Source organism: Notolepis coatsorum, assembly GCF_963971535.1.
Source record: "Notolepis coatsorum genome assembly, chromosome: 10".
NCBI classification, from domain to species: domain Eukaryota; kingdom Metazoa; phylum Chordata; class Actinopteri; order Aulopiformes; family Paralepididae; genus Notolepis; species Notolepis coatsorum.
In genome coordinates this window covers 103,459,576-103,485,605 of record NC_140174.1, presented here as the reverse complement: position 1 = coordinate 103,485,605, position 26,030 = coordinate 103,459,576, and the positions used below count along the sequence as shown (strand labels likewise).

At 43.7% G+C, this 26,030-nt stretch overlaps 1 pseudogene across 1 annotated transcript; it reads right to left on the bottom strand.

The window, feature by feature from the left end:
• Nucleotides 1–1,807: 1,807 nt before the first annotated feature.
• LOC311235663 (chymotrypsin-like elastase family member 2A) lies at nucleotides 1,808–22,661 on the bottom strand (annotated as a pseudogene). The gene is made up of 6 exons: nucleotides 22,529–22,661; nucleotides 12,264–12,352; nucleotides 11,909–11,999; nucleotides 10,908–11,053; nucleotides 2,003–2,095; nucleotides 1,808–1,825 (listed from the first exon to the last, which is right to left on the bottom strand). The product of its transcript is annotated as a chymotrypsin-like elastase family member 2A (transcript).
• Nucleotides 22,662–26,030: the final 3,369 nt, after the last annotated feature.

Below are 26,030 nucleotides of genomic sequence, written 5' to 3'. Positions count from 1 at the left end.
TGTTATGGATATGAAGCACTCAGGAATGTTTTGTTTAGTAGCAGGATACAAGTTTATACATTTAACAAAATCATTTATTATTGCACTTTTGATTTACTGTTGTAGTGAAATGCAGCAGGAATGCTGCTTTGTGTTTGTGTTATTAGTGTTATCTGAACACTACAAAAGTAAACAAGTAAAGTGCAAGTAAAGTAAAGTGCAATACTACATGCCTCCCATTGACCCTTAATCAAACTGGCATGACATTCACCCTCGCCCCACAGTGGGTCAATAATGGTTATAATAATAATAATAATAATAATAATAATGGTCCCCTCTCTACACCTCTCCATCATCCCCCCCCCTCTCTACACCTCTTCATCATCTCTCCCCCCCTCTCTACACCTCTTCATCATCTCCTTCCCCCCCTCTACACCTCTTCATCATCTCCTCCCCCCCCTGTCTTTAATGAGACACTTGTGGTCTCTCCATTTGGCGCACAATAGCAGGAATGTCAACTTCAATGTTTGTGCATGCAATCTGTATCAGATGAAATAATGTTTCATCCGACAGCCTGTTTCTCTCCTTTGACTTGATGTGCTTCATGTTTGAGAAATTGCTCTCACATATGTATGTGCTCCCAAACATACTGGCCATAGAGAGGGCAAAGTCCCTGAGGAGTGGGAAGCGGGGCTCAGGTAGCAGTTTCCAAAACGAAATTCCCCTCTCATTTCTCTTTGCTTGAAAAAAAGGATCTGACTGTAGCTCGCACAGTTCAAGCTGCAACGGTGGGGGCTGCTCTGACACCGTAGCGGTGAGGGGGCCGGCAAACAGCGCTATCCGTGACTGCATGCCGTTGAAATCTTCAAACCGATCATTGAATTGCATTTGCAGTGTTTCAATGTCGCTCCTGTACTTTCCGACGGCTCAGCCATCGGATTTCTGTGTGTAGCTGCAAGTCGCCATAATCAGTGTCCATCTCTTCCAAAAAGGAGACAAACTTTCTATGGTTTAGTGACCTGTTGCCTCCACGAATTAGATTGGTAACCTTGGTAACCAAATCCATAACATGGCTGTATTCAAGCTTCTTGGCACAGAGAGCCTCCTATATCAGATAAAAAAAAAGAAAAACGATTTAACGACTCTCGCATATAATTTGACTACACTCGACTCGCATTGGTCATTATAGTGACGCACAATAGATGGAAATTATGTTAGCGAACTTACCTGATGTATAATGCAGTGCAGCATTGGACACTCAACTCCACTCTGCCTTAGAAGCCCGGCGAATCCATCGGTAACAACAGCCGACAGTTTATCAAAACCCCCATATTTCTGCACGGCACTTTCAACAGCGTTGAATATGTGCACACTAGGGCTGACCCCTATTAGTCAAATAATCGACTAATCGATCGAAAGGAGTCATAGTTGACTGCCAACTCTTCTTAGTCGAATACAATACAAAAAAATAAAAAAATAAAAAAATACAAAAATAAAAAAATAAAAAAAAAATAAAAAAAAATTATAATTTTTTTTTTTTTTTTTTTTAAATATTGGCCTGTGGCCGCATGGAACGTCGGTGAGGGCCGCATGCGGCCCGCGGGCCGCCAGTTGCCCTTCCCTGACCTAGAAGATGGAGGAGTGCTAGAACACATAGTTTAATAAAACTTGCTTATATACATATGACATACTTTGATAAATAAGATAAATATTTATGAGGGGTACGCCAACATAATATTTGCAAAATAAGATACAGACAAAAAGGGTTTCATTAGGCCATTTTATTGAATGAATCTGTATCTGTATTGACTGTATATAATATCCCTCTTTAGTGGAACATCATAACCTGAAAAGAGAAACAGACAAGACACGCATAATGTTATAATCAGTTATAATCAACAATAAGAAAAGAGCATTAGGTAATGAAAAAGTACTATTGAACAAAGTAAACAAATATAAGTGTGTGCGTGCAACGCTTGTGTGTGTATCAGTGTATCTGTGTGTGCACAGATATATCCTTCACCTGGTCGATCCAGTCATTGAAGGCGGAGACGCGGGTGACGGCTGTAGGCTTCTTCTCATAGTTGCAGCCCAGGCCATAGATATCTATAGAACACTAGATAGCTTAAGGAGGAGTCACCAGCGTCACTGAACCGCCGCCATCTTGCCCCAGTCAGCCTTGAGTGAGAGTGAGTGAGCTGCACAGACAAAAATACTCATAACTCGCTGAAATATTGACGGATTTACAAACGGGTTGGTTTGCTATAAACATCAAAGATGTAGTTATGATACTGCATACTTATAAAAAAAATGTTTTTAAAGATGTTTTTTTTACAAACCGCTTGAATCATAGCCACGTTAATAATGCTTGTAATAAACCAAACCGTTTGTAAATCCGTCAATATTTCAGCGAGTTATGAGTATTTTTGTCTGTGCAGCTCACTCACTCTCACTCCAGGCTGACTGGGGTAAGATGGCGGCGGTTCAGTGACGTCGCTCTCCATTGGCCGGCAGCGCGGGTAAGCTATCTAGTGTTCTATATATATCTATGGCCCAGGCCGCCTGTAGCTGTTCCGCAACCGTTGCTATTTCCGGGGTAGGCCTGATTGGCCCCGACAGGCACGTGACCCGCCGCGGCCACGCCCCGCGGCAGCCTCAGGACGCGGCAACAAGGCTGCTGTGGTTCACAGGCGCTTTCCGCCTTCAACCCCGCCCGCAGCATTAGGAAGGAGTTTGCGGCGCCTTTCACATCGCAGTCATCAGTCATAATAATCGCGCCGCAGTCGGCAGTCATGCAATCATTTATCATTTAACATTTGAAAGGCATACATTGTTGTATGAAATAAAACAGTATAGAGACATATGTACAGCGTCGCGCCGCAGTCGGCAGTCATTTATCATTTATCATTTAACATTTGAAAGGCATACATTGTCGTATGAAATAAAATAGCGGGGAGAATATGCTCACGCGAGCGGCATCGCTGAGCTCTGGTGACGGTCTTATTGGGGCTTATGCCGAGAACAGCAGTAACACAACGTTGCAACTGTTGTGTTACTGCTTTCTGACCGAATTAGTCATTCATTTGTAGCTATAAAGACATATTCATAATCCAACATATGTGTAAAGAAACAACATATTCCGATTGGAAGGACTCCCAGCTCCTTCCTGCTCGCGTCTCACAGGGCTGAGCTGTGCACGGCTTTTTAGTCTCACTCGAGTGAGGAGGAGCGGAACTTTGGAAGACCGCTGGTTCTCCAACATACAGCGGTGTGCTCTTCAGAATGTACCGGGAGAAACGTTTACTGTACCCCGCAGACATAATAAGCATATAAGCAGTGCTTACTAACGTTATTAGTTACGTTATTTCTGACCGAATTAGTCATTCATTTGTCTAGCACAGTCTCTAACAGTGTAACAGTAAGAAGCATTTTGGATAAAAGTATTCTGTACTTCTGTATGACAACAATGTATGCCTTTCAAATGTTAAATGATTAAATGATACACAGCGAAATCTACGCTCTCGCCTCGCATCCTGCTTTCGCCAACGGCAGCGATGTGAAAGGCGAAGCGAACTCCAGCAGTAGCGCGCTTGCCGCTGGGGCTGCCGCGGGGCGTGGCCGCGGCGGGTCACGTGCCTGTCGGGGCCAATCAGGCCTACCCCGGAAATAGCAACGGTTGCGGAACAGCTACAGGCGCCCAGGCCGCGTGAATATTAAAGGCAACCAACTTGTGTTCAGCTTTTCGTTCAGCGTTTCTCTGATTGGCCACACGGCCAATCAATCAATCCACTAGCACACGCCCTTGCGGCGCGGCAGAAGCGCTGGTCGAACCAGCGGTGTTCTGTTGTGTGACTGTACTACAGCGGTGTTCTGTTGTGTGACTGTACTAAACTCTTCCACCACATGACCGACATTTGACATACAGTACACCTCCTATCTATGTTGGGATTATGTTTGGTCATGACAAAACAATAAAAATCGCTACTGTTAGTAATGCTGCCACCACCCACTTCAATGACAGAGCTCTCATATTTGCGAATGCATAAACTATATCTTAAATTATGGCGATGTGTCTAATATGGCTGTCGCGAAGTCATTGATAAGCGACAGCCATATTAGACACATCGCCATAATTTAAGATATAGTTTATGCATTCGCAAAATATGAGAGCGTTTGTCATTGAAGGGCTTCTACAACGGAGGAACGGCCGCTGCTGCTGCTGGAGCTGAACCGAGTCAAGCCGCGGGCGGCGCACGGAAGCCGGGGATAAACCACCGCGTCGCCCCGCTGGCTCAGCAGCCTCCACGGGCGAAATAACATATAACGTTACAGTTCCACACTGATGTACAGTGAGTGTCTAATATGGCTGTCGCGAAGTCATGCCTCTCCCTCTGAAAGCCCATCCACGCTGTGTATCATAGAGACATAGAGCACTGGGTTTTATCACTGGAGATATATTTCTCACTCACCATTGTATTTTGCGCCATCTGACAATATCATAATGATGTGTTTTCTATATTATATCCACAATCATTCATCTAAAAAATTGTATGGGCTTTGATTAAACATGTAACCTACACCTACTGTAACTTACTGTACCTCTGCTTCCTACAGCACAGAGGTACAGTAATTCCATTAATCAATGGAACGCGAAACATAATAACGTTACGCTTTCTAGTTCAGCGCATTTCATAACTGTATGGGCTTTGTTTATACACGAGTGAATCTGGTAGTTGGTTGTTAAAAACGCGAAACATAATAACGTTACGCTTTCTAGTTCAGCGCATTTCATAGCGCTCCACTGCTACCGCAGCTGAACACAAGTTGGTTGGAACAGCAGCCCAACACAAGTGCGTTGGAACAGCAGCCCAACACAAGTGGTACACAAGTTGGTTGCCCGCGCTGCCGCTCGCTTGCGCTCCTTGGATTTCATTTGGGACGTGGGACGACTGCGCTTGCCTGCGCGTGGGGGCGGGGCCAATCAGAGAAAAGCCGAACACAAGTTGGTTGCCTTTAATATATGTAATATGTGTAAATATATATTATTTACACATCCCTGTAGGTTTTGCTCATTTTATGTAGAGACTGGCAGAGATGTAAAATATCGACTAGCTCATCTCTTTCATAGTCGACACAGCTGTGTAAGACACTGTAGACAAGCAGAGTACTGAGTGGAAGAGAAATAAAACATGGAATGCAGCCTCCCCTCCACCCCACAATATTTGATTCCTTGGGTATTTTCTCTTTGTCACACTAATGATCATTACAACTGCAAGGGTGAATTCCATTAAAGTTCCAACACACAAAACACGCACATTTATACGCTTTTATCCAAAGCGACTTACATATTGTGAACAACAAGTCACCAGGAGGGGTATATCTCTGGCAGCTAAGGGTCAGTGGCATTGTTCCTCAAATAGTATCGAGCTTGAGTGTTACACTCTGAGTGCATAGTAGTACAGAGTACAGACACATTAGCATGATAGGTAGTAGTATAGTATAGTATAGTATAGTATAGTATAGTATAGTATAGTATAGTATAGTATAGTATAGTATAGTATAGTATAGTATAGTATAGTATAGGCAGTGCCGTCTGGGAGAAATGCGAGGCCCTGTGCGAGATATAAATGCACGAGGCCCTGCGCAAAATGTTTTTATTAATTAATAAAAAAATAAAATGTGCCTTAAATTTCCAAAAAATATTCAATCAGGTTGTCGTCTCCATAGGCGCCAATTTATGTTTCTGCCAGTGGGTGCTCAAAACAGTTGAATGCCCTACCCCCACGCCCAAGATAAACTTTCTGCAATAACTATAGCCTACATCAGTGGCGGTCGCTATGAACTACACTTGGGTGGTCGCGAGTTCATTCATACTACACTAGTACACGTATCATCATCAATCCAATAATGAACACATATATCTTGTCATTTTAAACAAGTTACCATTTATTCATTCAGCCATTATGCATCTCGCGCTGCGAAATTAACACGCTGTGTTGAGAGCGAGAGAGAGAGAGAGAGAGAGAGAGAGAGAGAGAGAGAGAGAGAGAGAGCGAGAGCGAGAGAGCGAGAGCGAGAGAGCGAGAGAGAGAGAGAGAGAGAGAGAGAGAGAGAGAGAGAGAGAGAGAGAGAGAGAGAGAGAGAGAGAGTGTTCTGATGTGCCATAGCCCATAGTTTACCAGACCAGGATTTTGTCAATGTCAACACAGTTGGAACCTGGAAGCGATATAAAGAAACGAATTGCCAATAAATGTGAAGTTATCAACCTCTGTTGTCAAGCCTCCTCAATATACCCCCCCCCCCCCCTTTCCTCACTAATGGAACTGGTATCGCGGAATCACGTTAGTTAGTTAGTTTAGCATTAGCTGAGTGGCTAACAGCGGCTAACGTTAGCTGAGTGGCTAAGAGAGAGAGAGAGAGAGAGAGAGAGAGAGAGAGAGAGAGAGAGAGAGAGAGAGAGAGAGAGAGAGAGAGAGAGAGAGAGAGAGAGAATTAACTCACTTTGTTTAATTGAAACGTGGTCCAGCTGGAGGGCTTGATAAAGTGTATGTCCACTGACTGTCCCCCAGACTGTTGTCGATGTATATCATCATCATCATCATCATCATCATCATCATCATTTATTTATTCGTACATGGAATTACCACAGTCCAACAGTACATATTCATATAATTCACCAAAAATACCATGGCCGAAAGGAACAGGAAGAAGAAAAAATCTTATATATACCTGCCCCTACACACACACAACACACCGATAGACATATTGTGTAAAACCAAACAGAATATACCCACTGCCCACTGTCCAGACTCGAGACTGCATCACAACACAACACACAGCATCGAACATCCTGCAAACTACCTGGCGTTCTTATCGTCCACTTCTAAGCAAAACCGAGAAATGCGGCTACGGAAAAGTACTGTCGTCGCCACGTCGGCCAATCAGAGAGCGTCTCCGAGAAATGCGGCTACGGAAAATACTGGCGCTGCTTGCTTAAATGATAATAGATCGCTTGGAAAAGCGCCCGACTTCCATCATAATACATCATATTTCAACGCACAGCCCACTGTAAGAGCTATTGCGTCTAGCCCGAGAGAAATGCGGCCGAGAGAAATGCGGCTATGGAACGTATTCTCTATAAGACAGTCACTTCCTGTTCATGGAAACAATTATTTATATTTGATATATTAACATTATATTGTGCATTGGAAACACAAACATACTTAAAATGAGTAAATATTGTAACATGTTTATATTATTTATAGGGCTATAAAAAATAATAATAATATTTTTTCTTCTTCTCTCTTTTAACCAGGGTTAACCAGGGGGCGCGCCACTGGCCTACATCAGGGGTCAGCAATTAGGTTTGGCCGCGGGCCAATTTTTCCCCAAGCCATTGTATGGCGTGCCAGAACCAAAAACAATGGCTAATTTAATATAATGATAGTGACAGTTTTTTAACTGTCAAAATAAACAAGCTGCATAAGTGGCATAATAAACTGTAAACGACATAATGTTTGCACTGAACATTATACCTTTGTCTTTTTTCCATTGTATTATAAAGCGCCTCTCTCTATCGGTCTATCTGACAGCCACGGACCGGTTTGCAGACCAGGCTGCAGAAACAAATGAGTGGGGGGGGCATAAAATGTTCTCGGGGGGGCACAATGGTTTTTCAACACAGGTTCCCTTTTATATGTTTCAGCTGGGACAACGGCGCTGTGGCTTGCTTGGCACTGCCCACAGTGCTGAACTAAACAGCAGAGAGGCAATTGAAAAATCTAATTTCTCTCTATCTTAAGAACATTCACTTATACAAAAACAGACTGAACGTGAACGGATATATATAACAGACCTGCTGGGGCAGCGGACTGAGAGCAGGGGACACAAACAGGCTGGATAAGATGGTCAGGAAGGCCAGTAGCGTGGTTGGGGTGGAGCTGGACTCTAGCGAGGGTGGCGGAGAGGAGGAACCTTGCTAAGCTCCAGGCCATCAGGGAAAACCCCTCCCACCCACTATACACAGACTTGGCTGACAGGAGGAGCATGTTATAGGCTCACACTACCTAAATGCAGCACTGAACAGCACAGGAAGTCCTTCATTCCGACAGCCATCAGACTATACAATGCATCACTGTGCCTCACTGCATCACTGAGCACAGAGTGACAGTTACGATCTTCCTGGACTCTTACTTTTTAAACAGCACTGTGCAATATTACACCTACTGTAGACTTCAGTATATTTTTACTGTATTTATTTACTGTATCTTTTATTCTATTTTTATTCTATTTCATTTTATTCTATTCTTAGGCCATTTGTTTTGTTATTCTTATTCGTGACTTGTTCTGTCTAAATGTTTAATGTTGAGTGATTTGCAATGTCAAATTTCCCTCAGGATAATACATTTCTATTCTATTCTATTCTATATCTTTGAAAAGTCTCCATTTATTCAACACTTCTGAATTCACTGACAAATTGAACTGAACTGACAAAAATAAGGTGCATAAAAAAGCAAACCAAATTCCTCCACAGGCTACTCACCATCATTAGTAGAGCGGCAAGCGGCGTTTGGGGACAGAGTGAAATCTTCTTAAAACACTGCCCCTCCACTCATTCCTGAACTTTTTTGTTAAGTCCTTCTCAAATGCCAACTGAATTAAATTGGCCTTGCGTCGATGAAGCATACTAAGGCGATGTTCTGTAAAGACGTTCTTGAGGGTAGAAAACAAATTCTCACAGAGTGCCGTGCTAGCTTCAGTAGTGTTGTTGTTGACATCAGTGCCCACTAGGGCTGTCCCCGACTAAGGATTTGGATAGTTGACTTTGATTGACAAAAAAAAAATAAAAAAAATACCAGGGTGGGCACAGCTGACTCAGTGGGCGGGCCCGGCCCCCTAATGCCCGCCCATGGCGCCGGGTCTGCCGGTTTGTATTAATTAACATTTGTATTAATTATATCAAGCGGATAACTGTGAATGAGCGGACTATGGTGAATGATACCGTTAATACGGCAGAGAGAGAGAGAGAGAGAGAGAGAGAGAGAGAGAGAGAGAGAGAGAGAGAGAGAGAGAGAGAGAGAGAGAGAGAGAGAGAGAGAGAGAGACCACGGCAGGAACAGAATAGATTGCATGAAAAACTCACCCTAACGCAGAATCAATGGCAAAGTTGAGGTCCAAGAGGAAGGAGACGACGTCGACGCATTTTCCTACCGTGGAGATGAAAAAGTTCACCAGTCCCATCATGATATTGTCCCCCCGTTGGGATGAATTTGGTAGTCTGTTCCTAGTTTATCTGCCACACGTTAGCACTCGATAACGTAGCTGACGCTAGCTAGCTAGGTTAGCTAACTACAAGAAATAACTAGTAAAGTTCATTTCTTGTTCGCTGTCCCTCCCCGACTGAACGTTCTAACACGCAACACAACGTTCATCTTAAGTTCACAGTCCATCTGCCGAATGTCCTCTTCGTCTTGGCGTAACCTAATCGCTATACTTGGTATATAGACTATAGAGTCACTCTCATATAGATAGCTAGACTAGAGCGCTATTTGAAATGGATGCACGTTAGTATGATGAGCTAATACCGGTCTGTGTGCAGCGTGCTCACAGTCACATGACACAATAGACAATCAGTCATTAGGATTGGAAACAGAATTTGTCGCTTGTGATAGGCTACTTTTTTTTACGTAGTGACCACCAGTCCACGTGCCAGCGCTTAATGGCAGCTTTTTATATGCATGCCGCTTCAGATAGATGACGGACGCAGTCACGCTGCCTGTCGCACTCGCGCAGGCATAGTGAGGCAGGTGTCAGTCTAATGTGAAATATATAAGCAAGCATGGATGTAAGTCACATTAGACACCTGTAAGCAAAACTAGATTTTCGGTCTGTGATGGAAAGTGATTATTTGTATTTTTTTTTAAAGAAGAAAAAATATATAATCATTTAATAAAAAAAAAAAATACGAGGCCCTAGGGTCGCGCGAGGTCCAGTGCGACCGCACCTCTTGCACGCCCCTAGCAGCGGCCCTGAGTATAGGGATAGTAATATAGTAGTACATGATTGGAGAATTATCCAGCGCCCTTCCTACAGAGATATTATTATTATTATCATTATTATATAGGCACTTATTATACAAGTATTATTTATCATCTGGTGCCACCTAGTGGGCATTTACTGCAGACTGTGGGACGCCAGGAGACTGAGATGTGGACAGGTGAGGCTGATTCAGCGTCTGTGTGACGCACTATTTAAGAGACACACATAGCCATAGGCCTGTAATGAGAAAAGCCCCGTGGGCGATCTAACTGGCTAACGGTACGTTGCATTGTATTATCTCTGGTATGCACTGACTCTGTTCATAACTATCATTTATGTATGCATAGCACATGTGGCTAATGGATGCCGTTTTGTTTCCTGTTTTGTATAGGTAAATAATCGACTGACCGATGCTAAATGCTGACAGTTACTAACTGTAACCTGACTATCAACAAACTATCTGTATCGACTCTACTAACTGTTGCTACTGACTGCTGGCTAAGAGCTAAGTGCTACTACGACTGGCTAAATGCTACTACTGCTGGCTAAATGCCACTACTACTGGCTAAGTGCCACTACTATTGACAGCTGCTAAATGCTACTGACTGTATGCTGCTAACTAATGACTAATGCTACCAGCTACGAGCTGTCTAAATTGACCATCTGGTGGCTGTTTGTCAATGACAGTGGAGTATTCGAGCGTTTGGATAGGATATCCTAAATAAATAACGTTCAAGCAAGAGTCTGAATTGTTTCCTTTGGTCCGGTATGAAACAGTTGATCGCCTGCACCCTTCCAATGGGGAGGTCTAGTTGACACATTGACAGTGACTGCTAGATAATTGGACAATAATAGTAAAAAGACACACACACACATATGTAAAGCCTTACGTTGCAGCCAGCGACAATGCCATCTCCTCCGGCACAGACCATGGTGGTTCTGACAGGGGTACCCCACCAGTATGGCTTGGAGCAGGTGGCATGGTCAGCCACGGGCATCAAAGCCTGCTGCACATTATCAGCAATGGGGCCTCCGGCTAAAACACACAGACAGAACACGTCTGTTACCATGTGACTCATGGTTCACCGAATGCCCACCTTCCAATTTTGGGTCGATGCAGACTTGGGTATTTCTTGAAGCACCAACAGTTGCCACTCCAGCAAAAGAGGAAAACTGAGCTGAGGATGATTTCAGAAGGAAATGACTGAAATCATCCCATCAATGTGGCAGCTGCTGGGAATCCACTTGTCAGACACCATCATCATCACACACACGCACGCACGCATGCACGCACGCAGGCAATGACAGGGCAATGTCATTACTGACGTGGGTTACATTAGAGAGAGAGAGAGAGAGAGAGAGAGAGAGAGAGAGAGAGAGAGAGAGAGAGAGAGAGAGAGAGAGCGTTAATTATGTGTAGAGGCTGAGAATGAGCTGATTATAAAGACAGAGGAGAATGTTGAATGTTCCACTGTGTAAAAACGTGTTACTGTTTTCTCATTTGTAGGTTAATTGCTCCTGTTATTTAATTGTATTTATTACCTTTTTATTTGTATTATGTACTTTTATTTTTTATTTTATTATTAATTTATCTATGAAGGCTGTTAGTGTTTTCAGTTATGTCTGCCTTGTAGTCATACCAACCACAGGCCAATCAGAATGGGTTAATATTATGTTGCACATTATGTTGCAATGGTGGCAATGTTTCCTTTTTAGCTGTGATGGTGATATAATTTGTGGTGTTATAGCCATCGTTTTTGGTCATATTTTAGTTCTGATGTAAGTTGCTGCATTAAACATGTTCTAACTTGTAGTATTACAGGTACATTCCTGTCCTGACATCACAGAATGGGTGTGTGTGTCCATGCTGAATGTGTCTCTTACTTGATACAGTGAGCAGCGGTCAGGACCTAGTTGGCACCAATCAGAGATCCATCACAGGTGTGTCTCCACTGACCATCCCTCTCATACTGAAGAGAGACCTAGAGAGAGAGAGAGAGAGAGAGAGAGAGAGAGAGAGAGAGAGAGAGAGAGAGAGAGAGAGAGAGAGAGAGAGAGAGAGAGAGAGAGAGAGAGAGAGAGAGAGAGAGAGAGAGAGAGAGAGAGAGAGAGAGGTGTGATTTAAAAAAATAAATATAAAATGTCACCCTACATGACACCAAAACAAATCCCATCCAACCCCATCCAGGGGTTTGGTTTGTTGTGTTGATTGCCTGTGCGTGTGTATGTGTGCATGTTTCATTCCGCATACAGGGCCAGCTGTGGGCCTTGGCGTCCACGCCGTTGACCACACGGGTCGTCACAGGCTCAATAGGTGGGGTGCCACACCCAAGGGCTGGAGGTGAGGGGGGGACAGAAAGTTATGAGGTAGTAAACAAAAATTACTTTTGATGAACAATTCGGGCACAAACTGATTCGGCGCTCTCTGAGGCTAACTGCAGATAACTAACAGTCTCTCACTCTCACTCTCTCTCTAACTCTCTCTCTCTCTCTCACACACACACACACACACACACGCACACACACACACACGCACGCACGCACGCACGCACGCATGCACGCACTCCTATTGGTCCCCCGCTTCCTGGGATGGAGATCAACCAATGGCAGACTAGGGAGTGGCCACACAGGTGTGGGTACAGGAACTATTCACATGGCCTTCACCTGACTACACATTCCTTTGCCTGTGTGCCTGTGTGTGTGAATGGAGGAAAATAAATGTATTTTAGTTAACTGAAATGTGCTCATTTTAACTCATGTACTTTTGGTAATGATAATATATTTTGTAGTAGAAAAGCCTAACCAGGGGCGCCAGGGTGGCGCTGCAACTGCACTCACGACTCCAGCCCGGAGACCTATGATGCACGTCTCTCCCCACATCTTCTCCCAACTTTTCTCTCTGCCGGGTCGCGTGAATATTAAAGGCAACCAACTTGTGTTCAGCCTTTCGTTCAGAGTTTCTCTGATTGGCCACGTGACTGCGCTGCCGCGCGGCAGAGGGTTGCGCCGCCCGCGGCAGCGGCCGTCTTCCGTTGTAGAATTGTTTACATCAGGGTGAACGCTGTTGTATTCGCAAATATGAGAGCCAGCAATACGCAGCTCCAGTTAACCTAATTTATACCGTAATGAATCATTAAAAAAATATACCGTTAACTGGAATATGTTGTTTCTTTACACATATGTTGGGATTATGTAATTGGTTTGTCATGACAAAACAATAAAAATTACGCTGCCACCACCCACTTCAATGACAGAGCTCTCATATTTGCGAATGCATAAACTATATCTTAAATTATGGCTATGTGTCTAATATGGCTGTCGCGAAGTCATTGATAAGCGACAGCCATATTAGACACATAGCCATAATTTAAGATATAGTTTATGCATTCGCAAAATATGAGAGCTCTGTCATTGAAAGGGCTTCTACAACGGAGCACGGCCGCTGCTGCTGGAGCTGGACCGAGTCAAGCCGGCGGCGGCGCATGGAAGCCGGGGAGAAACCACCGCATTGCCCCGCTGGCGCTTCAGCAGCCTCGACTGATGTACAGTGACGAGTGAATCTGGTAGTTGGTTTATGACGTTAAAAACGCGAAATAACATATGAATGAATGAAAACTTTATTAACAGATTGCAGAATGGGTACAGTACAGTACAGCTCAATACATACAATTGTTAAGGGGATGCAGACCAGAGAAAGACTTTCGTCTTGTTTACATCAGGGTCCCCCATTTTCAATTCATCGTAACATATATGACATACATGACATACAGATAGACAGTACTGCTACATCTATACATTTATGACATACCAGATTTGCAATTACAGTACTGTTTGTGATACAAAAAGAGTCCAGAAAGAAAAGAGTATATACATTAGGCGTAGAAACTGTACATTGGATTGGGTAGGTGGGGGTGGGGGGGGACTGTACATTGGAGGTGGTTGGGTGGGTGGGGGGGGGGGTTGGGTAGGAGTGGGGGGGGGGGGGGTTGGGTAGGAGGGGTGGGTGGGGGACACTGTACAACTGTACAAAACAACACTGTACATTGGATTATTGACAAGACCATACTTGGTAATTTACTGTACATTGGAGGGGGTTGTGTTCGGACATTTACAGGGGCCAGTTTCGAGTTGCAGTCTCCCTTAGGTGTTTTTTTGAGAGTGTTTTTGAAAGTGGGTAGTGATTCACATTCCTTTACAGCTTTGGGTAGGGCGTTCCACATTGATGTGGCATAATTGCGAAACGTGTTTAGTCCCTTGTTCGAGCCGAATCTGGGTTTAACATGATTTGTGGAGCTCCCTCTGGTGTTGTGATCGTGGTATTCACTGACCTTTGGGAAGTATTTTGTCATGTACATGGGTACCTTGGTCGTGTAGTGTATCTTGTAGACCAGGCCCATTGCAAGTTGCTGTACTCTGTCGTCTACTCTAAGCCATCCTAGGTTGTCAAAGTGGGCGTTATAACGTTACAGCGTACAGTTTCTAGTTAATCAGTCAGGCGTCAGCCTCCACACTGATGTACAGTGACACCCAGAGTTTCTAGTTAAAGGCCCTCCCATAGTCGAGCAGACTGTACACAGTGTAGTGTATTGAGCTATGCGGGTACCCGTACTGGGAGTAACCCGGATGTGGGACGAGAGACGGCATTCTGTATATGCATGAAGCTGGAGAAGAGACATTAAATAAGGGAGTCGATGTTAGACTAAAGGCCCTCCCATAGTCGAGCGGACTGTACACAGAGCAGACTCCGCGGAGGTCCGCGCGGCTCTTTGAGCTTTGATCTCAGCGGACAGCAGACCCACAGGTGCGAAGCTACTATTTTCTGACGCGCGGACATCCGCGCCGCTGACTTGGTGTCACACAAAACGCTGCTCGGCGTTTTGGTTGACATCGAACTGCATTTAATGTGACGCCGATCTGCATTTTACTCTGACCACTCGCCCCATGCCAAGAGAGATGTTTGAATGGCTTTTCTAAATGAAGTGTGTAAAATTGCCAGTTTTATTTCGAAATATTGGAAACGGAGATAACATAGAATGTTATCTCCGTTTCCAATATTTTTAAATAAAACTGGTGCTTTTATTTCATGCAATGCGTGTTTCATTTCAGCACCACGCGCTGTCCACCTCAAGCCTATACGGTACATTGCATCTCGCTACCTGTTATACAAGTGCGTAAAACTTTTTTTGTGGGAAATGTAGTAAAACTGGTGCGAGAAATGTAGGAAATAGACAGCGGACGTCCGCTGAGATCTGCTCGACTATGAAAGCTCAAAGAGCCGCGCGGACCTCCGCGGAGTCTGCTCTGTGTACAGTCTGCTCGACTATGGGAGCACCTTCAGTAGTGACGCGTGAATCGAGATAGTCCTAACAGTGTTTATTATTAAGAGTCAGATAGTCCTAACAGTGTTTATAGTCCTAACAGTGTTTATTAGTAAGAGTCAGATAGTCCTAACAGTGTTTATTATTAAGAGTCAGATAGTCCTAACAGTGTTTATTATTAAGAGTCAGATAGTCCTAACAGTGTTTATAGTCCTAACAGTGTTTATTATTAAGAGTCAGATAGTCCTAACAGTGTTTATTATTAAGAGTCAGATAGTCCTAACAGTGTTTATTATTAAGAGTCAGATAGTCCTAACAGTGTTTATAGTCCTAACAGTGTTTATTAGTAAGAGTCAGATAGTCCTAACAGTGTTTATTATTAAGAGTCAGATAGTCCTAACAGTGTTTATAGTCCTAACAGTGTTTATTAGTAAGAGTCAGATAGTCCTAACAGTGTTTATTAGTACGAGTCAGATAGTCCTAACTGTAACTGAGGGGTACAATTCCCTGACTGTATTGAATAAGTATGGTATCATTAAACCACTACTGAGTTATGTACATTACTACTGGCCATACAGTACACATGTATATGAGATGAACACCCCCACAATAACACGGCTTCACAAGAAATACTGTTTATAATAATATTTATTAGAAGAGCACCAAGATTATCTTACATTATTTATCAAGATTGAGAGTTGCGCTTGTAAGGCGAAGAATGTGCATGAATAGGTCAAGAGCGTAAGTCCATGAGCATATTACGCAGGGGATAATTAATACCACCTGTATCATAAGAATTATATATGGTACACTAGTAGGTCAGCTGGAGATACTAAGGGGGTTCCCTCCGGTTGTAAGCCAGCAGGGGAGAGGATTTGTCGGTAGCAAAAGTCTGGATCAACGAGGAATAAGGAGACTCCAGGTACAGGAGACAGTGCAATAATCCCTTGATCCGTAGACAAAGCAACAGCTATTCTCCGGTGTGCAGTGCCGCATGGAGGAAAGCTAGCCAGCCTCAGAGTCCTAGAGGCGGGCTCGACGGTGCTCCTCACAGGGTAAATCCCACACGGCAGTGGGTGTAGACCAGCGGTTCTCAACAGGGGTTCCGCGGCACACAGGGGTTCCGCGGAGAGCTGTCAGGGGTTCCGCGAGATGCCTGATGGGAATGTTTCTTTAAGAATATAGAATGACAACTATTAACTAAACAAATAGTCTATCTAGTGCTTCATGTGTATACAATAATTGCCTAATCTAATAACATGAACTAAAAAAGAAATCGATCAAAATGTCTTCACACGTTTCCTAAAGTTATTATAGAAACAACTTAACGTCCGCGTCAGGCGTCATTGCTTTTACCAACAGATCTTACAACGCATATCCAGAGAAGTCGCATTCGTGTGACGTCACATCGCGGGTCCTATCTCCGTTATACAGAGCCGGCTCTGATCCGTTTGAATTGCAAAGCGGGCGGCTGTCGTGATAATAATTACTAAATGCATTCAGTGCTGGATCTAATCAAATGGATTTATCGAGACACGTTATTGAAAGTTCAAGACCGGATCACAAGCGTGCTAATTACACGCTTGGGCTACGGTGATGGGCTACTCGCCAAGTGCAGACAAAGTGAGTGTATCCGCTGCTGTTATTATTATGATACAAAATGTGAATGAATGAATGAAAACTGTATTTAACAGATAAACAGTAAAAGGCACTCTGCAGATTACATTTATATATAGCTGTTTTATACGTCAACATTGTGTCCCTGACCGTCAACAAAGAATGGCAGGATGTGATGTCATAAACAAGCGTCACCTCACTAGAATAATATTTCCAACGTGAAACGCAAAGCTGAATTTTCACACAAAATGGACAAGTTTTTGACTCGTCCATCGAAACAGGTTACAGTTACCAATACCAATCCAGTGCCTTCTATTACCAATTCGACTGCTGAGATTGACCCAGTCTTGGACACAGAAGATGATGACACAGAAGCTGTTAATAATAAAAAGCTAAAATGTTCGGCTAAACCAAAACTGGCAAAATGTCGGAAATATGAAGATGGATACCTTAATTATGGCTTTGTTGTATTCCCTGGGAGCAAAAGCTCACCACAACCACAGTGTGTCATTTGTTCTCAAGTGCTGTCCAACAAGTATTTGGCACCCTCCAAGTTAATCAGACATTTACAGACAAAACATGGCCATTACAAGGACAAGACCAGGGCATTTTTTGAGCGAAAGGCAAAAGAGCTGTGTGGTACACAAGCAGGGATTAAAGAGAGTACCGCTGTGGATAAGAAACTGCTTAAAATATCATATGTCGTGGCCCAGAAGATAGCTCAAGATAAAAAGCCTCATACTATCGGGGAAACCTTGGTTATGCCTTGTGCAACTGAGATAGTCAGAGAATTGTTTGGAGAGGAAAAGGCCAAGCAGTTATCAAAAATACCGATGTCAAATGACACCGTTAAACGCTGCATCTCGTCAATGTCGGAGGATATAATGGTACAGTGCGCTGCACGCCTTTGTGGAAATGATTTTGCCATCCAATTAGACGAGTCGACAGACGTGTCTAAAATGTCCCATCTACTCTCATACGTTCGCTATGAATGGGAAAAGGAGATAAGGGAAGACTTTTTGTTTTGTAAAGAGCTCAAGACGACTGAAGCACTGGATGATTTCATGAGGTCAAATGGAATAAGCTGGAGCAACTGCATTGGAGTGTGCACAGATGGAGCCGCGGCAATGACAGGCAGACACACCGGAGTAGTTCAAAGAATAAAAGCTGTCGCTCCCCGTGCCGTCTCAATGCATTGTGTTCTGCACAGAGACGCGCTTGCCGCAAAGGACATTGATCCCAGGCTCCACGAAGTTTTGAACAATGCTGTGACCATTGTGAACTTTGTTAAAGCAAGAGCCACACACTCCAGGTTATTCACTGCCCTCTGTGAAGAGGTGGGTTCTGACTATCATTCCCTGCTCATGCATACTGAGGTAAGATGGCTGTCCCGGGGAAACATGTTGATGCGCCTGTTCAGCCTCAGGGAGGAACTGCATACCTTCCTTTCAGACAAGAAACCTGAACTGGCTGAGCTCCTCAAGGATGAGAAGTGGTTGGCTCAACTCAGCTACCTTGCAGACATATTTAATGAAACAAACAAACTCAACAAAACAATGCAGGGTGGAAACACAAACATCATTACCCAGCATGAAAGAGTGGAGGCTTTCAAAAGAAAGTTACAAATGTGGAAAAATCGAGCCTCATCAGGAATCACTGATATGTTCAAACAGTTGCATGCCTTCCTTCAGGAGAAAAACATGGATTTGATGCCACCTGGAGAGCTCGTTTCGGTGAAGTGCCCCTGGAAACATTTTGGTCAGAGTGTGGTGCTGAGTACCAGGTAACTCACGATGCAGCACTTAAGGTATTGATACCATTCAGCACCACATATTTGTGTGAAGCTGGATTTTCATCCATGACAGCTCTCAAAACCAAATATAGGGCCAAGTTGAGCCTTGAGGATGACATGCGTGTTGCCTTGTCATCGATCTCCCCACGTATTGACCGTATCATTAGCCAGAAGCAGCAGCAGACCTCACACTGAGCTAGAAATGTCCACAAGTGCTTATTTTCTGTATTTATTTATAATTTGAGACATTTTGAGAAATGGTCACACTAGTTATTTTTTTTGGAAAACAGTGCAGCTGCAACAGATAGCACTTTATTGATATTTTTCTGTATTTTAAAAAGAAATACATGATTTTCTGTTTGAGAAATGGTCACACTAGTTATTTTTTTTGAAAACAGTGCAGCTGCAACAGATAGCACTTTATTGATATTTTTCTGTATTTAAAAAAAAATACATGATTTTCTGTTTGAGAAATGGTCACACTGTTATTTGTATAGAAAACAGTGCAGCTGCAACAGATAGCACTATATTGATATTTTTCTGTATTTAAAAAAAATAAATACATGATTTTCTGTTTTGAGAAATGGTCACACTAGTTTTTATTTTTTTTTGAAAACAGTGCAGCTGCAACAGATAGCACTTTATTGATATTTTTCTGTATTTAAAAAAATAAATACATGATTTTCTGTTTGATAAATGGTCACAATGTTATTTGTATAGAAAACAGTGCAGCTGCAACAGATAGCACTTTATTGATATTTTTCTGTATTTAAAAAAATAAATACACGATTTTCTGTTTGATAAATGGTCACACTATGTTATTTTTATGGAAAACAGTGCAGCTGCAACAGATAGCACTTTATTGATATTTTTCTGTATTTAAAAAAATAAATACATGATTTTCTGTTTGATAAATGGTCACACTATGTTATTTTTATGGAAAACAGTGCAGCTGCAACAGATAGCACTTTATTGATATTTTTCTGTATTTAAAAAAATAAATACATGATTTTCTGTTTGATAAATGGTCACACTATGTTATTTTTATGGAAAACAGTGCAGCTGCAACAGAGCACTTTGATATTTTTCTGTATTTAAAAATAAAATACATGATTTTCTGTTTGTTTCCCGGTTTCAATGGGTTAAATAAACGTTATTTTGAAAGCAAGCACTTTTGTCATCATTGTAGCAAAAAAGACAGGACCGCAAAAGTCTTTATCGTATGTAGGGGTGCCCCGGAATATTTTTTTGGACACAGGGGTGCCTTGGCAGCAGAAAGGTTGAGAACCCCTGGTGTAGACGATTCTCCGCTCCAACAGCCACAGGACCAAAGCAAATATAATCCAGCCGAAAAGGGCTCTGTAGTCGTCGGTGTAGGTTATCCAGTGTACATATCCACACGGTTCTCGTCTAGGGCTCCTCGGATGACGGCACAAGGTTAGGCCGCCCAGCCTGGATAAGCACACTAGCTCGGTACGATGAAACGTTGGTAATGCTGGTCACTGGTCACAAGTGTCAGCGTTAAACTCTGACACTTCAGCTATCAATTCGCACGCGTCTCAAGGCTCTATTTCGGGGCAAAACGGGCCCACTTCACAGCACGTTGTATCGTGGTGAAGGCTCCAACTTATTGGGTTAACACGTTTCGGGTAACCAACTGCTGTATCCACCTGCGACGTATTTATACGTAAGGTGAACAATCTAGTACCAGCCTTATTTCTGTCTCGTATTCCTGCGCAGAACCGGGCATGTCCAGGCATGTCTCCGCGGTGACTTTGAACTAGACATTGGGGGGTATGGCCGTGGCGCCTAGGGGATCGCTGTCCAATAGGAGAACGAATATTATGGTCTGGCCTGTACTAGGTAAAGGGATATTCCGTGCATATGTACAAAGAATATACAAGGGATATCAGACGATATACAAATACTATACAATATATCTCAAGTAATAAATATATATATTCGGTTTAATCTGACCCTTTGTAACACTAACAGTGTTTATTATTAAGAGGCAGATAGTCCTAACAGTGTTTATAGTCCTAACAGTGTTTATTAGTAAGAGTCAGATAGTCCTAACAGTGTTTATTAGTAAGAGTCAGATAGTCCTAACAGTGTTTATTATTAAGAGTCAGATAGTCCTAACAGTGTTTATAGTCCTAACAGTGTTTATTAGTAAGAGTCAGATAGTCCTAACAGTGTTTATTATTAAGAGTCAGATAGTCCTAACAGTGTTTATTATTAAGAGTCAGATAGTCCTAACAGTGTTTATTATTAAGAGTCCTAACAGTGTTTATTATTAATTAACGTCATAAACCAACTACCAGATTTATTTTGCACCAGGGAACTTGAAGGTTCCTGCCGCGCTCGCGGCAAAAGGGGGCGAGCTAGCGGCGTGGGGTCGTGGCCAATCAGAGAAAAGCTGAACACAAGTTGGTTGCCTTTAATACTGCCTAAATAAAGCTGTAAAATGCCAAAAACAAACCTAAAAAAAAAGAAAGAAAAAACCTAACAAGGGACAGGGGTCACAAATTAGCCATGGCTAGAAATCCTACATGCAATACATCTGTATCTTGTTATTGTAACTAGTTTTCTTTGCATTGGCACTGACAAATAAACCAATAAATACATAAAATGAAAGAATATATAAACGAAAACTAACTGAAACTATATTGTGTACTTAGAAAACGAGAATATACATAAAATTGGTGCTACTATAAGAATAAGAAGTAAGAGGTGCGGCTGGGTGGCGCAGTGGACTAAGCGCTCGCCACCACCGCAGAGACTCTGGGATCCAATCCAGCTGTCAGCGGTACCTCCGGCTTGGTCAGTTGTCCCTACTAACACAATTGGCAGTGTTAGCGGGTGGGAAGCCGGTGGGGTATGTATCCTGGTCGTTGTAAACAGCGACTCCTACTGGTCGGTCGGGGCGCCTGTTCAGCAGGGAAAGGATCTGGGGGAGATAGTGTGATCCTCCCACGCGTTACACTTCCCCGGTGAGAGTCCTCGCTGTCAGGTGAAAAGAAGCGGCTGGCTGACTCCACATGTATCGGAGGAAGACATGTGGTCTTCTCCCTCCCCAGGCCGACAGTAGGGGGTAGAAGCGCGCAACGACCAGGAAGGGAATTGGCATAACGACTAAATTGGGATGGGAGAAAAATATGGAAAAAGGGGGAGAAAAAGTAGATACAAAAAAAGAATAAGAAGTAAGTACTGTAAGAGGGTTATTATTATTCTTTTTCAGATATAACTTTTACAGATATTACTACAACTCCTACATGCAATACATGTTTTTTTTCATTTTTTATCTTTATTTTTGCATTGTGCCTGACAAATAAACTAATAAATACATGAAATGAAAACGTAAAAATTAAAACTAGACTTTAAAAAAAAAAAAAAAACTAACTGAAAAAATTATTTGAACTTACAAAAAATGTAATACAAATATACATAAATTCTTTTTTTTGTTTTAGTCAATTTAGTCAGATTTGTCAACAAGCTAGAGGAGGAGTTGGTGCATATTGTTCATTGAGACTGGGATGTCTACATGACTGTGAGTTGACTTCACAAAGTGATGTTTTTTTTTATTTCACAATTTTTTTTTTATACCTATTCTGAATATTATTCTGAATAATAGACACCTGAATATGTCTAACAATAATTCAATGTGTCTAACTTTAATTCCTTGTATTCTCTGCGTTCGCGATGACGTTGTGTAACTTGCTGACCCCTCTTGATCCTCCCTATCCTAACATTGACACTTAATAGTGGGACATGATACAGGTACCGCCAGGGGGAGCTGGTGGAGACGTTGGGCAGGTGAAGAAGGATGGGCTCAGGGCGCGGCGCCTGCGGCGGAACTTCCTCTTTATCGTTTTCCAGAGAAGTAAGAGGTCGCTTGGAGCTGGAGCTCCAGACATCAAGCACGCAGAATATAAACCCAGTTACGAGGCGGGTTAGTAATGGAATATGCAATAGCTTAGCTTCCAGTTAATGCTAAAGAGACATTGTGAACAAAGAAGCAGACGTGCTACTGCCAAAGAGTGTGGTAGATATTGCACATGTTGCGTTTTAGTTAAAGTATAGGCGACAGGTCAGGGGGTCGTCCCGACCCACACTTTAGCTTCAGTTAGGCCTAGCACCACAGTTTAGCCTGCGTGTCGCCCCACCTCTCCAGCCCAGCAGCGGACGTCGCTGCACTGCACGCACCTCCAGCCCCTCCGAGCCGTTGCCCTCCAGCAGTCACCTGCCTAACGTCTACCCAGCCCCGCCGACTGCTATCACGGGACTTCTCGACGGCCATCTCACCACATGGACGTTCGGTGGTGAGAGCAGGCCCGCCCTTGGTTAAGTACACTCAAGCCAGTTACAGTGAGCGCTCCGAGTGCTGGAACTTTATCAGTAGACATTCTCTTTGTGCGGAGCGGGCCCTTTAAGGGCGAAGAGAAGCAGTACTTTGAACTGACACTGGTAGCAGTGATTAGGGGCTTCCGACATTTATTATTTTGGGGAAGCCGGCTATAGATAGGACTTTTGTTTTCAACGTGGGCCCACTGTCTTTTGGTTGAATGTGGTGTGATAACGTGTGTTCCTTTATAAAATTCTCATTGAGTAGCTCCAGTACCCCTCTCCCTCTTCCTCCCCTCTCTCCCCACCTACGGGGGGATGAACAAGTATTTAAACCCTTAAAGGTTCAAGTTTCAAGTTTCTTTAATAGTTGTCATACAAAAGTACAGAATACTTTTATACAAAATGCTTCTTACTGTTACGCTCCAGAGACTGTGCTAGACAAGATAAGTATGAAATAAAATAAAGTAGCATGTAAAAAGAAGTAAAAATAGAGGTCACAGTGTTCAGTATAGACATATGTACAATGTTCGATGCAGACTAGAAGTAACTGAGTTACCATACAATATACAATATACTATGCAATATACTAATATACAATACTATATAGTGCAAAGCAGAAATGGGATGAGGTACAATTTAGGTACAATTTACAGTAAGGTGTACGAGTTGTAGTGCAAATCCTTTACCAATAAATATAAAGTGTGTTTAGGTGATCTAAAGTGTGGAGAGTGGGTGCTGCAGTGTGTTGTTTGTTTAAAGTGAGTGTGTGCGTGTGGATGTGTGTGCTGTGTGCATTTGATGGTTAATTGTTCGTTGAGCAGCCTGATGGCCTGGGGATAGAAGCTTCTTCTGAGTCTTTCTGTGCTCGCCTTGAGACTCCGGTATCGCTTGCCTGACCGCAGCAGTTCAAAGAGGCAGTTGTTCGGGTGGCTGGAGTCCTTGATGATTCTCTTAGCCTTGCCCCTGCACCGCTTGTTGTAAATGTTCTGGAGGGTGGGAAGCCCCCCTCCAATTGTGCGTTCCGCTGAACGTGTCACTCTTTGTAGTCTGCTTTGGTCTTGTGCAGTGCTATTCCCAAGTCAGGATGCTCTCTATTGTACATGAGTAGAAGTTCTTAAGGATCTTCTGACTGACTTGGAACTTCCTTAGGCGCCTGAGGAAGTAGAGGCGTTGTCGTGCCTTCTTCACAACACTGTCAATGTGTGTGGTCCATGTCAAGTCCTCGGATATGTGGGCTCCGAGGTACTTAAAACTGTTCACTCTCTTAACCGGTGCCCCGTCGATGCTGAGGGGGCTGTAGTCCTTGACCCCCGACCTCCTAAAGTCCACAATCATCTCCTTTGTTTTGCTGACGTTCAGGGAGTCTGTTCTCCTGGCACCATCCCGCCAGGACCTTGACCTCTTCCAGGTAGGCCCTCTCATCGTTTGCAGAGATCAGGCCCACCACTACTGTGTCGTCAGCAAATTTGATGATTGTGTTGTTGCTCCGCTGAGCCACACAGTCATGTGTGTACAGGGAGTAGAGGAGGGGACTCAGAACACAGCCCTGTGGGGCCCCTATGTTGAGGGTGATGGATGAGGAGGTGCAGTTGCCTGCTCTCACCACCTGGGGTCTGCCCGTCAGGAAGTCCAAGACCCACTGGCAGAGGTCATAGTTCAAGCCCAGGTCCCTGAGCTTGGCTATGAGTTTGGAGGGGACTATGGTATTGAATGCTGAGCTGTAGTCGATGAATAGCATTCTCACATAGTTCCCCTGCCTCTTGTCCAGGTGTGATGCTGCTGTGTGCAGCACATGGGCTATGGCGTCCTCCGTGGACCTGTTGGGGCGGTATGCAAATTGCAGGGGGTCCAGGTTGATGGGGAGGGAGGAACAGATGTAGCCCTTCACTAGCTTCTCAAAGCACTTCATGGCTATGGAGGTGAGAGCTACAGGGCGGTAGTCGTTGAGGCAAGTGGGCGTAGATTTTTTGGGTACAGGGATGATGGTGGACTTCTTCAAACAGGTGGGGATGACAGCCTGTTCTAAGGACAGGTTAAATATGTCAGTGAATACCGGGGCCAGTTGGTCGGCACAGACTTTTAGGACGCGGCCGGGGATATCGTCCGGTCCTGCTGCCTTCCTGATATTCACTTTCTTAAAGGTCCTCCTCACCTCATGTTCTGTTATTCTGAACACTGAATCTCCATCAGCAGCGCCCCCCCCCCCCCCCCCCCCCCCCCCTCCATTGCGGTGGTTTGTAGGCTGGTGTTGTTATTCACCGCCTCAAACCTCGCATAGAAGGTATTGAGATCATTTGCTAAGGAGATGTCACTGTTCAGCTTGAGGGAGGTGCCTTTGTAATCTGTCATCGTTCTGAGGCCCTGCCACATGCCTCTAGAGTCAGCCTGTTCAAACTGAAGTTCAACTTTGTCCCTGTAACGCCGTTTTGCCTCTATTACTGCTCTCCTGACGTTGTATCTTGCCGTCTTGTGTTCATCCATGTTGCCTGTCACAAGCCCGGCGTTGTATGCTGAGGTGCGCACTTTCAGAGCCTCACGGACAGATTTATTTACCCAAGGCTTTTGATTTGGGTAAATTCTAATTGTGGTAGAGGGGATTGTTTCTTCTACCAGAGTACAGACAAAGTCAAGCACCGTTTCAGTGTATTCGTTGAGGTTGTCTGTGTTATCACGAAACACATTCCAGTCTGTGCATTCCAGCGCAGCCTGTAGTGTCTCCTCTGACGTCACAGTCCAACGATTAACCTCTCGCGATACTACCGGCGCGCGCTTGATACTCTGTTTATACTTTGGCAAAAGAAAGATGGCGGCATGATCGGACTTACCGAATGGACTAAGAGCCTGTGACTTGTACCCATTCTTAAATTGCGAGTATACATGGTCTAATATGTTCTCGCCTCTGGTGGGACAGGTCACATGCTGATAGAAATTCGGCAACA